This window comes from Phoca vitulina, unplaced genomic scaffold (genome assembly GCF_004348235.1).
Source record: "Phoca vitulina isolate PV1807 unplaced genomic scaffold, GSC_HSeal_1.0 scaffold11, whole genome shotgun sequence".
NCBI lineage: Eukaryota > Metazoa > Chordata > Mammalia > Carnivora > Phocidae > Phoca > Phoca vitulina.
Window position 1 is genome coordinate 22,580,033 of NW_022589714.1, and position 13,604 is coordinate 22,593,636.

At 34.0% G+C, this 13,604-nt stretch overlaps 1 protein-coding gene across 1 annotated transcript in view; it reads left to right on the forward strand.

Annotated features, from left to right (window-relative positions):
- LOC116635504 (protein eyes shut homolog) overlaps positions 1 to 13,604 on the forward strand; it is a 370,431-nt gene that overhangs the window by 63,695 nt on the left and 293,132 nt on the right. The window contains exon 2 of the mRNA XM_032409551.1: positions 10,179 to 10,269. The gene's annotated coding sequence lies outside the window, so the exon portion shown is untranslated. The remainder of the gene's footprint in view (positions 1 to 10,178; positions 10,270 to 13,604) is intronic.

Here is a 13,604-nt window from a genome sequence, read left to right on the forward strand (position 1 = left end):
TTTGTGCGGTGACCTCTAGCTCAGAGCTCCACCTCCTGCTGAATTATTTAAGCTTATTAATCGTCTCTCGATTGAACAGGTGCTGTCTATATTTGTACTAACCACTCAGAAGTGGAATCAGGCCATTCTGTGAATTGTACACACATTAAAAAAAAACTTCAAAATATTAGGAAAATGATATGAACAAACCATCTAATATCACTCCCATTATGCTTCTCTAGGAAATTATCTTTCTCTTTTTCCTATCTTCCATTCTTTATCCTCTCTATCTTCAGTACATTTCCACCCAAATTGCTTCAATAACTAACTATTTTCCCTCTCTTTCCCAAGCCATACAATTTCCAGAGTCAAGTATAAAACTACTTTTGCATCTACAACTCAATATTGGTGTTCAGTGAGCAATATATATATATACATACATATATATATATGAGTCCTTCCTGCTCTTAAAATCTAGATGACATTATATATATGTATATATATATATATATATAAAATTCAGTAGGATCTGCACACTTTAGTGAGCAGAAAATATTGCAAAATTGTTTCTTCCATTTCACATGAATCAAATTTTTACAATGACTTATTTATTTATTTTTCCTCAAATCATTCCAGTTCTCTTTAGTTCAAGTCACAAATGTTTAATAGCTATTTTAATTATAGGTTTTGCTTCTCCTTCTTTGAATTCTATGTATATCAAGAGAACAAGTTATCTGTTTTGCCTAATTTCATCCAAATAAGGTGGGTGCTAAGAATTTAGTGTAAAGGAAGATTTTTTTTTTTCTCTATAGGAGTTTTCAATATGTATTAGTTATTTATTGCTGCATAACAAATTATCCCGACCCACAGTGATTTTAACAATAGGATTTATTATTTTGTAACTTTTTAGGTCAGGGATCCAGGTCTGGCTTAGGTGGATATCCTGTCTAAAAGTCTTTTACAAGACTGTAGTCCAGGCTCAATTGGACAAGGTTCTGCTTCAAGTTTATTCATGTTCTGGCTTGCAGGATTCAGTTCCTTATGGACTTTTGGATTGAGGCCTTAGCTCTTCACTGGCTGATGGCCAGAAACTGCCCTCATTCAATTCCTTCACATGTTGGTTTCTACAGAAGGCTTTTGTAGAGTAAGCAAACGAAAGAACCAGAGAGAGTGTACTAGCAAGACAGAACTCATGGCCCTTTATATCTTAATCTCTAAAGTGGCTCGCCATCATTTTTACTGTACTCTGTGCATTAAAAGCAAGTCACTAGGTAAAGCCCACACTCAAAGAGAGCATACAGAGTGAATACTAGGAAGCTGGGATCATCAGGAGCCGTTTTAGAAGCTGGATACCACAGACAATTAGAAATAAACAGGAAATTATAAAACAATGAGATAATAGTATGTCAAAATTTGATACCTATTTATGGAGAAAAACTGAGAGAAGTGGCTCAAGGGAGGTTTTCAGTTTACATTTGATATATTTTTGTGGTTTGCATTATCTCACATTTCCTCCCTTTTTTTAAATTTTGTGAGTACAGAGAATGTTTAGATGATGATATAATGAACTGTTTTTTCCTTATATATAACTCTTAGTAAAGTAAAAATGATATCTTATTGTCCCATAGCTACTCTTTATATAAAACATGGAGAATAGACCTTGGAGAACTAAGAGTATGTTTAAAGAGATTGGTTAAAGGGCTGCAACTGCATTCCCAACTGGGTATCAGTAGAGCCTGAACTTTGGTAGTTTTTACAGGAAAGGAGAAAGGTGGATAGATTCAAGAGTGAATTAGAAAGCAAAGACCTGATGAGAAAAGGAAAGAAAAAAAGACTTCCAAGTTTCTGACTTGTATCCTCTAGTGGTTATCATAGCTTTCATTTATATCTGCAACAAATGAGTAGGTTTGAGACCGGAGAGTGGAAGTGATGAATTCTACTTTTGAAAGTTTAAGTGTGAAATATCTATAGGACATACAAATGGAGATAGAATAAAATTAAATATAGATTTGAGACTCAGGAAATGTGATATGGGAAGATAATGGAAGTTAGTGTCATATACGTATGCACAGAAATACTAGTTTTATAATCATTGTCTCCAAAGAAAATTAAGTTCCTCTATTCTATAGAAATAACCCAGTCTTACTTAAAAGCCTGCATTTTCTGGCAATAACATAAAAAAAAAAAAAAGCAAATAGCAAATATATTTTAGTCCATTTTGCTTTTTTTTTTTTTTTTAACTGATATAATTTAAAACAGTTCCTTTAGGTAAAAGCATGCAAAGCCTTTCCTTGGAAAATGATTGGTTTCTCCTATTTCCATCCTGTCAGGAGTGGCTCTCTCCAATACAATTTGCAGTTGCTAGCTTTAAAATATTGTTGAATTCTCAATAATTTTTGCCATATTTTCGTAGTCACTCAGACATATTAAATAAAAAGTTTATTTAAATTTGTTGAGAACTCTGTTATAGTGCTGCCCAGCATTCTCATTTTCAAAACATATCTGAACTGAGTCCCATTTCCTTCTGGCTCAACTCTCTGAAGCAAACTAATGTGATAAAATGATTCCTGCTAAGGTGTTAATGAATGATAATGAAGTCAGTGACACCCCCATTTAGGCATTATATTTGCATTTTTAAAGCACTATTTTAGAGATCTAAAATCTTAAAAAAATAAATGAAACAATAAGTAAGAATGGCAGGCAAATATGAGAGGACATGAGGGGCTCTCAGCATGCAGAGCTGTCTTTGCTCTATACCTAGCCTCAGCCTGGACTATTATATACTTGGTTTCCCCAGAAGAAATACTCTCCTCAAACTTGTATAAATTTGGATTTCAACAAAAATTGTCTAAAAACGCAGGAACAGAGGAACAGTGATTTTTCATTCATATTTGCCTGTCCATGTCAGTGGTGAAACAGAGGATCCTGTTCACCTTTAACATAATGACAGTAAAGCCACACAAAGTACTCTGCAATAATCCCTACAGTATTTCCAACTCACTTAGGATCTATAATACATTTCAGGTCTAGGATCAAAGTGAAATAAATATCTGACTGTTCTGCTGTAAACTAGCCTGGCATGCTAAATAGTGTTGATCTCTTTAAGCTTAGATTTTAGTTTAGTTGTGAGGCTGAGCCTTTGTTATGAATATAGACTTACATCCTTCAAGCATCAAAGGCATCATTTGTGTGGTGAGTGGAAGAAACTGTATTTGTGCCCTTATTCATCTTATAAATTTATAACAAAAGGCTATGTTTTCTGTGCATATTATTATGATATCATATATATCTGTATGCATATATATGTATGAATATATATACACAGTCAATGAGTCTTTCCTCTATATTTTGACTTTGATCGTTCAGAGAAAATTATGCAGTCAATGAGAATACTCAGGTAATACTGAAAATAATCAGATAAAATATTGCCTTCACTTCATTCAGAGAAACTTATGTAGGTCATAAAAATATTCAGATGAAACACTGAAAACACAAACATGCTATTTCTGGCAAATGGATTCACTTCTATATAATTAACGCTAGTTGTAAATAATTCTTGAGTTAGTACTGTATATTTAACTGATATTTTATGCAATTACTCTTCATTTTAGAATTACTTTTTTAATGAGATTTTTTTCATATTTTCAACCCTTTTGACTTTCTTCATTTTTCTATGTAAACTAATACATGTTATCTTCTACCTGTTGTAATCTGCAGGTGTTTTGGTTCACTACTTTTGTCTTATTCTCACTAATGATAGAAATTATATGGGGCTCAAATGCAGCATTACATCAAAGCTATTAACAATGGAGTAAGAACAACCATTCCTTTATCCTGAATTCTTGGAATCTCACAATGATAAACTAAATAGTTCCAATTAGGAGAAAGGAGTGAACGCATCAATAGTATGAACAAAAGAATGGGGTATTACTTTGAGGGAATCACAAATAGAGTTTTTTGTATATTTATAAATTTTTCATGGATCAAATAAGTATTTGCCGAAAACTAGCATATGATCCTTATATCTCCTGGCATCAGTTTTAACTTATAAAATCATTTCTTTTTTATTTATCACTTAAATATATGATGATAATTGTATGTTTAGTGAAAAGTAAACAAGAAAGTTCATAATTCCTAGTAATCAGCTTCTTTTTAGCTTTGATTATTATATATGAGGCTGTGCATATGTGTGTGTGTATGTACATGTGTGTTTTTACATATATATGTGTTTATTTTTTAAGATTGGGCACATTTTCAGGATATAACTTATGCTATGGTCTTCAAAAAATCCTCTCTTTAGAATAACAGGAAATCTGTAAAAAATATTGAGTCTTGCAAGTGATGTCAATATTTATAATCTAAGTTTTTCTTGCAGATATCTTCTGTAGACTCAGTGTTTCCCATAATAGCAGGTCAGGTTATAAGGACCACCCTTCCTACTCAAAATTTCTAAAATTATGGACAAAGTGTATGTTGAAAAAAGTCTTGAAAACACTGACGATCTAATGAGGAAAGAAGCAATTACTAGGCTAAAATTGAAGGAAAAACTGGAACCAAGAGAAGTTCTTATTGAATGCAGAAAATGTGAACATTTATTTTGACAAATCTATGCATATGGAATATAAAACAAAGCCCAGACTATATGAAGGAAGACATCTAACAGGAAAATGTCCCACAATAAGTTACACTAAGGAATATACCTTCAGGGAAAAGGTAAACAAGAAAAGGACTGACCTCCTTGCTGAGTTAAGGTCTAGTTTTAAAAGCCTGAATCCTTTAGGTAACCTGAAGCATTCAAGAGTGTTTAATGTGGCTGAGGACAGGTAATGTCCCTAATGATGGACTAAAGCAATCAGAAATTCTCTTTAGAGAAAGGTCCTCTTTTATCATAGTCCTCAAGTTATCCCTACATGTAATATTTAAAGTGCAATGTTTAGCACATCAAAGATAGCCAGGTCCACAAAGGAAAAGCACACTAAAAGCATGAACCAACAAAAATCGAAGCAACAAAAGAAACAAACCCAGAAATATGTCCTCTTGGAATTATCAGATACAGAGGACAAAATAGCTCTATCCTTTCTGGGTCATTTATTTATTGAACAAATGCTTATCAAGCACATGCTAGATGCTCAGAACTCTTCTAGGCACTATAAATTCAGTGGTAGATGAAATAATCAATCATATCTTCCTTAAGGAGTTTACATTTTAGTGGGATAAGACAGACTAGAACTTATTTATTGTTTAGAAAATATTCCAAGCTCTCAGGTGAACAGCACTGGGCAGAGCTTGAATTCTAGCCCAGTTGAGTCAGACTCTAAAGTTTGTGCTCTTTTCATGATGTTACTCCATATCTAGGAGTTCATACAGGACCCAGCTGAGGCCAGAATGGCCATTAGAACCCAAAAGGTCAGGGCAGCAAAAATTAAGTGTCTTTGGTTAAAGATTTAAATCAAAAACAAAAGTTGAGTATATCTACAAGAACAGGAAGATATGAAAGAGTGACATTCCTGATGTGAAAAAGGATGTAAAGAATATATAGATCTCAAAAATTTAATAAGTAAAATGTAAAAAAAAAAAAAGAGTAGACCGTATAGTAAATTACATACAGCAGAAAGGAAAGTTAATGAAGTTACAGAGAGTGAAGAAAAATAGTGCCCGGGACAGTGAGGGTTCAGTTAGGGAAGCAGAACCACTATGAGTAGAGAATAGGATATTTGTTATCCCAGTAAAACTACACAAGTATGGAACACACTGGGTAAGTAAGGGTCAGAATGGGTAAGGTAGAAGATTAAGAAAAGCAACAACAATAACACCAACAGAACAGCCTCCTCTCTGAAACACTGGCACAGGAGGACACATCAGAACTTGCCAGAGCGTCTCTGAAACTAGCTCTGGCTGACTGCCAGATGAGTCAGTGAGGGAGCCCTGGGAAGTCTGTAGCAGGGTGCTGTTAATGCATCTGGGTGGGCCTGAGGTCCTTGTTGGTCAACAACGCCAAAAAGCCAACGGAAGACAACTGTGAATGGAGAGTGAGGGGAAAGTGTGGTCAATGTTGAATCTCTTTCTTGGAGAGTTGCTGCTTCTGTTTCTCACAGCTTACAGCCACAACAACCAACAGAGGTGACAGCTGTTGCTTCTTTCTACCTCCCGAATCGTGTACGATTCATCTTTCAGTCGGCTACAACTGGGAGGTCTACAGGGAGGCATACGTTGGACGCGTATTTCTAGTTCAACCAAGTTTACACAGTGAAAAACCACCATAGGCATGGCAGAGAAAAAGATGGAAAGTACAAAAAAGGATAAAAAAAATAGAGAGGACAGAGTGAGAAAATAGAACATGATTTAAATTGAAGTCCCAGAAGGAGAGAAGAGAAAGAATGGGTCAGAGATAATATTTGAAAGGATTACTGCTGATAATTTACAGAAATGTTCAGCGACACATCCACATAACCAAGGTTTATAAGTAATTTTAAGAAAAAGAAATTTGGGTGCACCTGGGTGGCTCAATTGGTTAAGCGTCTGCCTTCGGCTCAGGTCATGATCCCGGGGTTCTGGGATCGAGTCCCGCATCAGGCTCCCTGCTCCTCGGGGAGCCTGCTTCTCTCTCTCCCTCTTCTGCTCCCCCTGCTTGTGCTCTCTCTCTCTCTGTAAAATATATAAATAAAATGTTAAAAAAAATTTAAATAAATCCATAACTTGGAGCATCATAATGAAACGGTAGCTCTTAAATGCACAATGAAAAGTCTTATTATCTTTTTAATAGCACAAAGGAAAATATTAAATTGAAAGGTGACTTGTCAATAGCATCAGAACTAGAAACTAGATATGTTACTCCATATCTAGGAGTCATACAGGACTAGAAAAACTAGAACTTTCAGTTCTAGTTTCAGTTGCATTGGAAAGCAGGGGATGAAAACTAGAAAGCAGAGAAATCATATTCTGAACATGCTGAAACAAAAAAATAGGAAAACAACAACAAAACTCTCAATATTGAATTGCATATGTCTTGAAAATATCCCTTGGGAATGACAATGCAGTAAAATACTTTCAGACAGACACAAAAGTAGCTGATCTTGCCTTTAATGGCAATTGGAACCATATACATAGTTCATAAATATCCTGTGTTATTAAAATCTTTCTAAAAAAAAACACTAATTCTTATCCAGGAATTCTTGAAATTTATTTAGGGATGCTCTTATGAAAGCTATCACTATGAAAATACAAATATAATCGAATATAATTTTAGGGGATTCCTGAGTGTTGAAGCCCTTTCATTACTGCTTCAACTGCTGAGATTTCATTAACATTTCTTCCCAATATGACATTTGGGTTCATATATTTAAAATACAATGGAATGGGGAAAATAATTATTCTATAAATAGCAATGTACTATTTTACCATTTGATCTTACACTTATTTTCATTTGTAGAATGTTTATTATGTCAATCACTGTTAGGATTTTTGTTTTGTTTTGCTCTTTTTTTTTATGGAAGGCTTTGAAGGAGTTTCTTAAAGTTATGCTGCCAATTTTGAAGGTTCATTACTGCTCCATTTGTTATTTCTCTCATTTATTACACAGACAAAAAATATCGAAGTACAAGTAAGGGAAGAATACTTGCTAGTTTAGAGGCAGGAGATCAGATTCTTCCACAAGACATATTAATATGGACAGATGATGAGTGAAAAGAAGAAAGTGAGCAAGACAAAACAATTTTCGTTAAACCTCCCTGGTTTTAGCCTTTTGTCTCATTCTCAGCTCTACTTGTGTACTCAAGTCTGAAACCTCTGCTTCATATCTGTTTAGCTAATAAAACGTTGATCTCAAAAACAAGTGAATCTCTACACTTGTGATAAGGATAAGAGTCCTGAGGAACAAAACCGATTCTGTGTTTTCAGAATCCTGTTTCATCCCCTGCTTTCCAATGCAACTATTGCTTCCTGGTTCAGAGAGTTTCATGGTCCATTAGTGTTGCGCTCTGAAGAATCCCAGGTGTCATCATCTTTGGCCCTGTTAAATGGTTACCACCCTCTACACTCACTTTAGATCTTCTAAGAATGTGTTGAAATGTCTCAATTGCTGTTGTCACAATTCTTTGAGTTTTCATGTTACTGTTATTACTTTGCCAGACTTTTATTGGGGCCTTGGGAAAAAAGAGAGATGCATTTAGCTAATCCATACTCACTATATGGAAGACTTGAATGAATGTTTTTTGAGTGAATAAACAAACATACACAGGTTGTTCTATCCTTTATAAATGGCTCTTCATGAGACGAACTAAGAAATAGACTCTTAATTATAGAGAGCAAACTGATAATTACTGGAGGGGAGAGGAATAGAGGGATGGGTTAAATAAGTGATGGGGATTAAGAGTGCACTTGTTGTGATGAGCACCGAGTAATGTATAGAATTGTTGAATTACAATATTGTACCCTTAAAGCTAATATACGCTGTATGTTAACTAACTGGAATTAAAATAGAAACAAGAAAGAAAAATGAAAAGAGAAGAGAAGAAAAGAAGGAAGGAAAGAAGGAAAAGAAAGGGAAAGTGATGACCCTTTCAAACTTCCCTGAATAACTTCTCTTATTTTTCCAAATTAGGAAATTCTAGCTGCAACTTCCCTTAATATGATTCTTCTTTTCCTCCTTTTTCTACTCTTCCTTCTACTGACAAGTGATTTTAAATGTGGTAATTTCTCATATCACCTTATTTTATTAACTAAGTTTTTAGCTTTTTTGTTCTCTATATTCTGTCATGAGATTATTTACTTTCCTCTGGGATTTAACAACTAAGAGAACATTGTTCTAAAATGGTTTGCTGTCTAATTGCTTCACTATCCTACCAATCTCCATTTCAATTTTGGTACATTGTCTATTGTTTGAAATATATTCTTTGTTGTCTGTTGTTGTTCTATAGAAGTTTAAAGAATGGAAAAAGGACCTGTGTGTGGCTTTTTTGGGGGGTGGTAATTATCTATTGTATAGCCTATGTTCCAAGTAGCTACTATATATTGAGTATGACAATCTCAGTAAGCTCTGGGGAGAGCTTCACATTCACTCCACCACTTAATGTGGACCTTGGACAAATTACTTAACCTTATAATGCCAAGTTTTCTCATCAAAGATAATAAAATTTATCTTGCTTACCTCTACATATTTGTGGGAAAATTAAGTGAAGTAATGAAATGAAATGAAAATGGTTTTGAAAACTGCCTGGTATTCACAAGTATATGATACAGATTGGGCATAAAATTCATTCTGTTAGGTATATTCAGCTTTTTCTTTTTTTTTCCTCTTTTTTTTTTTAAGTATCTTTTTAATACAATTACATAATAAAATATAACACATTGCAGGAAGGTAAAATGTTGCCTTTGTACCTTAACCCTGATGAGACAAATAAGGAGAGGAATGTGAACTCAGATGTGAATTATTGAAAGATCTCAGTGATAAAGGAATGGACATACAAAAATAAGAAAAATAAGGGTTATCATGGATAGTTCAGAGAAAAAAACATAACTATAACAATGTAATAGTTATATTATAGTTTGGAAGAAAAATACATTATATCATATTTTTAAGCTAGCAGATCTTTTGGCCTCTCATTTGCTATTATGCATTTAATGCATTTCCATACTTAGACTTTTCTGTGTAACATTGATGTTTTCATTTTATTAATTATTAGGTGTATGGAACATGGACTTAGGGACCCTCAGTTATGGTTTAAACTTATCCCTATTTCTGACTCTGCTCTAAAACTCCAGGCAAATTATTTAACTTATTTAGGACTCAATTTCTTCACCTATAGAATGTGGAAGTTGAAGTAGATCTCAAGATATTTTTACTTCTTCAGTTCTATGTTTCTACTCTAGAAAAAAAAATGTAATTTACCAGATGACATATATTATATCCTTATAGTCACTGGACAACGTAACAAGTAATTAATAAATAATTTAATATATATCTACCACTCTGCTCAGAATGCATATTCCTTCCTCAAAAATGACACAAACAGCAACACTGACTTTTCAATGGAATCTGAGACTGGCTTTTGATATGCCAACTTGCAGCATAAAATAAAATCTGGAATATGATTGAATATAAACAATAATATACTGACCTGTACCAAAGAAGCCCTTCAATACAACTGAAAAAAATTAGGAGACAATGATTTTTAATTTTATTCTATTATTTATACTTCCAGAATGCATTAATTTGCCAGCTGGAAATTAAGAACATCCATCTGCCTATTGGTGAATGAGCAGAGAAAAGCTTGTATCTATAAAGCAAGAGAAGTAAGTACAAAGTACATATGTGTTTTATATTCAGCATTGTGGCAGGCACTTTCATAACCTCTTTATGATTGACTTACAGGTCATCGTGCCCCCTTTTTATTTTTGCTGCCTATGGAATTTCAGGGTGTTTTGTGTTTGTTTCTTTAGTGGAGGTCGGAGGAGTTAGGTATTGAGGCCTTAAAATGAGTTTGAGTCCCATCCTTTCTACCCATCACATAATGGTTCTGTGACCTAGGACGTGTTGCTTGCCATAATCTTTTTTTATGACTACATTTCTTCATATATAAAGTACGGATAGTCCCCATGTTGTGAGAATTGAATAGTATCTGCCACATTGCAAGTATTTACTGATTTTAGCCATTCACTTAATCATAACTTTTGTTTTCATCCATTATTCTATTTTATGCCTGGAAATTCCCAACATCCACATGATGGACTTTACAAACTTTGGCCTCACTGTTCCTTGAACGCTTTACTAGTAAATTTTACTTTCTACTTCCATACTCAAAGGCACAACCACATATTAGAACTTCTAACATCAATAAAATTTCACTCTATGTAGAGTGGCTGTGAGGGGTAGAGAACAAGAATAAAAGAGAAATCAGTTACAATTCCATTATAGGAAATCATACCAGAAATGATAATATTTGTACTTATTCATTCATAATAAAGATGGAAATGAATGGTAGAGTTCATTCAGAATATTTTGAAATATTTGAAATATATTTTGAAAGTAAAGCTTATCTCCCCATCACCCAAAAAAACTGGAAGAATAGGTCTGAGGCTATTATTAGCCTCTGCAGACTAGGTTATGTTGCAGAAATAAGCAGTCCGAAAATCTCAAATGTGTGAAATAAGAAAGGGTCATTTCTCTATTACAGTTTGGCTGGGGCCACTATTCCAGAGTATTTGCCGTACCCACTCAGGACCAAGCTACAACACTATAGTCATAGTATCATAGGGAAAGAGGAAAATAGAGTATATCACAGAGGAATTAAGTGTTTTGTCCAAAAATGATGTACTTTTCTCCACTCCTCACTAACTGGAACTCACCACATAGCCCCACCCTCCAGAGGGAATCAGGAAAAGCAGTCATACCCTGTGCCCAGAATGGGGGTAGGAAAAGATGATATTCGCCAACAATATTAATAATGTCCACATCTCTCTTTAATGTCACCAATATTTGTTTCACTCTCCTTTTTATAGGGATCTCCAGTTCATCACAGTGATTTGTTCCTGTAAATTAGAGGTCATGCATGAAAGCACCAGCAGTCTATTTCTTGATAACTTAAATGTGCAAATTTAAAATGAATCATACATCAAACATTAACAACAAATATACTACTTCAAAAATGCACTTAAGTATAATTATGAGCTACAGTGTTAGTGTGCACACTGCTCAAAACTTTGTTTCCGAACTACCAATTTCTATACTTGTTGAAAAACAATTGTTTTTTATTCAGTAACATTTTTCTTCTGTTGATCTAGTGTTTCTCAATAGCTTTGCAAACTTCTGTAGAATTTTCTTCATTTTTTTTTGGGGGGGAGGTTGTTTTACTCCACTAGATAAATACTATAGTTATTATGAAAAATAATGTGCAGAGATGTGCAATACAAGCACAAAATCACAGAGAATATTTCAACTGGGTATGACACTGTGATGCATTTCATCTCAGAATGGCATCTCCTTTGTTGTTAATGTACATGTTTTCAGAATATATGCATATAATTTAGAAGTTCCATCAACTGAATTTGTTGTACACCTTGAGACTTTTCCCCATATATTATTTTTTGTTAAAATTATGCTGTATTATTGCATTTTTGAAGTTTTTTCCAGATACATATTAGTCAAAAACTATATTGAGAAGTATATAAATCTTATATATTTTGGATATAAAAAAGCAGAGAGATATTCTTTCAAGAACATGTTAATGGGGAAGATGTTCCATGAGGTATAACTGTATATTTTATCCTGCCTTCCCAGGAAGAGATTGCAAAGTTCCAACAGTCTTACTATCTAACTAAAGTTCAGGAACTCTAGTTAGTGACTCTGGTCTGTATATGAAGTCTGAATGTGATACCTCTTGATCTGGGGGTCAATTATACCCTTTCCTGCCAAATATTGAGTGGTGAAGCAGAATCAGGATAACCACAATGAACATTCAGATATGAGAAGGAAAGGAGATACAAGGTCATTGGTCAGTAGCAATTCTGAAATCCAGTTGTGTAGAAGTTATGAGGGGCGCTTAAACTGGAGCTGATGTGGGTTCCTTAAGTAGACCTTGATTCTACTTCTGGGAATTAGCAACCTAATACCTTGCTCTCTATGCTCCTTGGGTTTGACCTCTTCCGGTTCCCTAGTTTTCCATTAATTTTTTTTTTATGACATCAAAAGAAGAAATTTTGGATTTTTGCTTTCTGTGAAGGTTGTATAGTTTGTTTTTAAAGCCTTTTTCACATCCTCAGATAATTGGGATCACTATAAATCTCAAGAGTCACAATCTCTTTTAGTTTAGAGAAATGGATCACTTAAGGGAACAACCTCCTTAAAGATTTAAGTCTTTTTTGTGATTCCAGTAAGTTCTAGTTATCATACCTACTCTTCTTTTAATAGTATGACTTACCTTTTGATTCTGTTTTTGGTACCTTGAGCCCTCCAGGCTTCTAGAGAACAGCCTCACCACCATTCCCTTTTCACTAAGCCATTTATTCAACTAACCTACTCAGTAGTTTTAACAGTGAGTGTGACAGACACCCCCTTGATTTTATCTCTATTGTGGATCTGAATTTTAAGTGACTTTATTTGGTTAAATAATTTCCCAATTTTATCTTCTACTGTTTGCAGTTAAAAGTTTCTTTGTCCGACATTACACATCCCTAAAATTCTAAACTATTCCATGATATTCCTGTTTAAAAATCAGTCAATACCTTTCTTTCTCATCTCTTTCTTGTAACACCATTACAAACACAATCATTACCAACTGGCTTTCCTAACTTGTTGTTTCTCCAACTTTATGGCCTAACACTACAAGCTCATTGGGATGTTTTCTGCTTTCCCAGATACCACAAGTGACAGTTTTAGCAAATGTTTCACTGATGCATAATACAAGTTGCCATCCTTACAGCCTTTAATAAGAGTTCTCTTGTTGTTTGCTTATTGTTCAGCCCTCAAGTATATGCTATTCATTTTATTGTTGTTATTACAACAACACTAATGTCTTATAATATTTATTATTAGGATAAACTGAGGAAGGAAAGAAAGAAAGAAAAGAAAGAAAGAAAGAAGAAAAAGAAAGAAAGAAAGAAAGAAAGAAAGAAAGAAAGAAAGAAAGAAA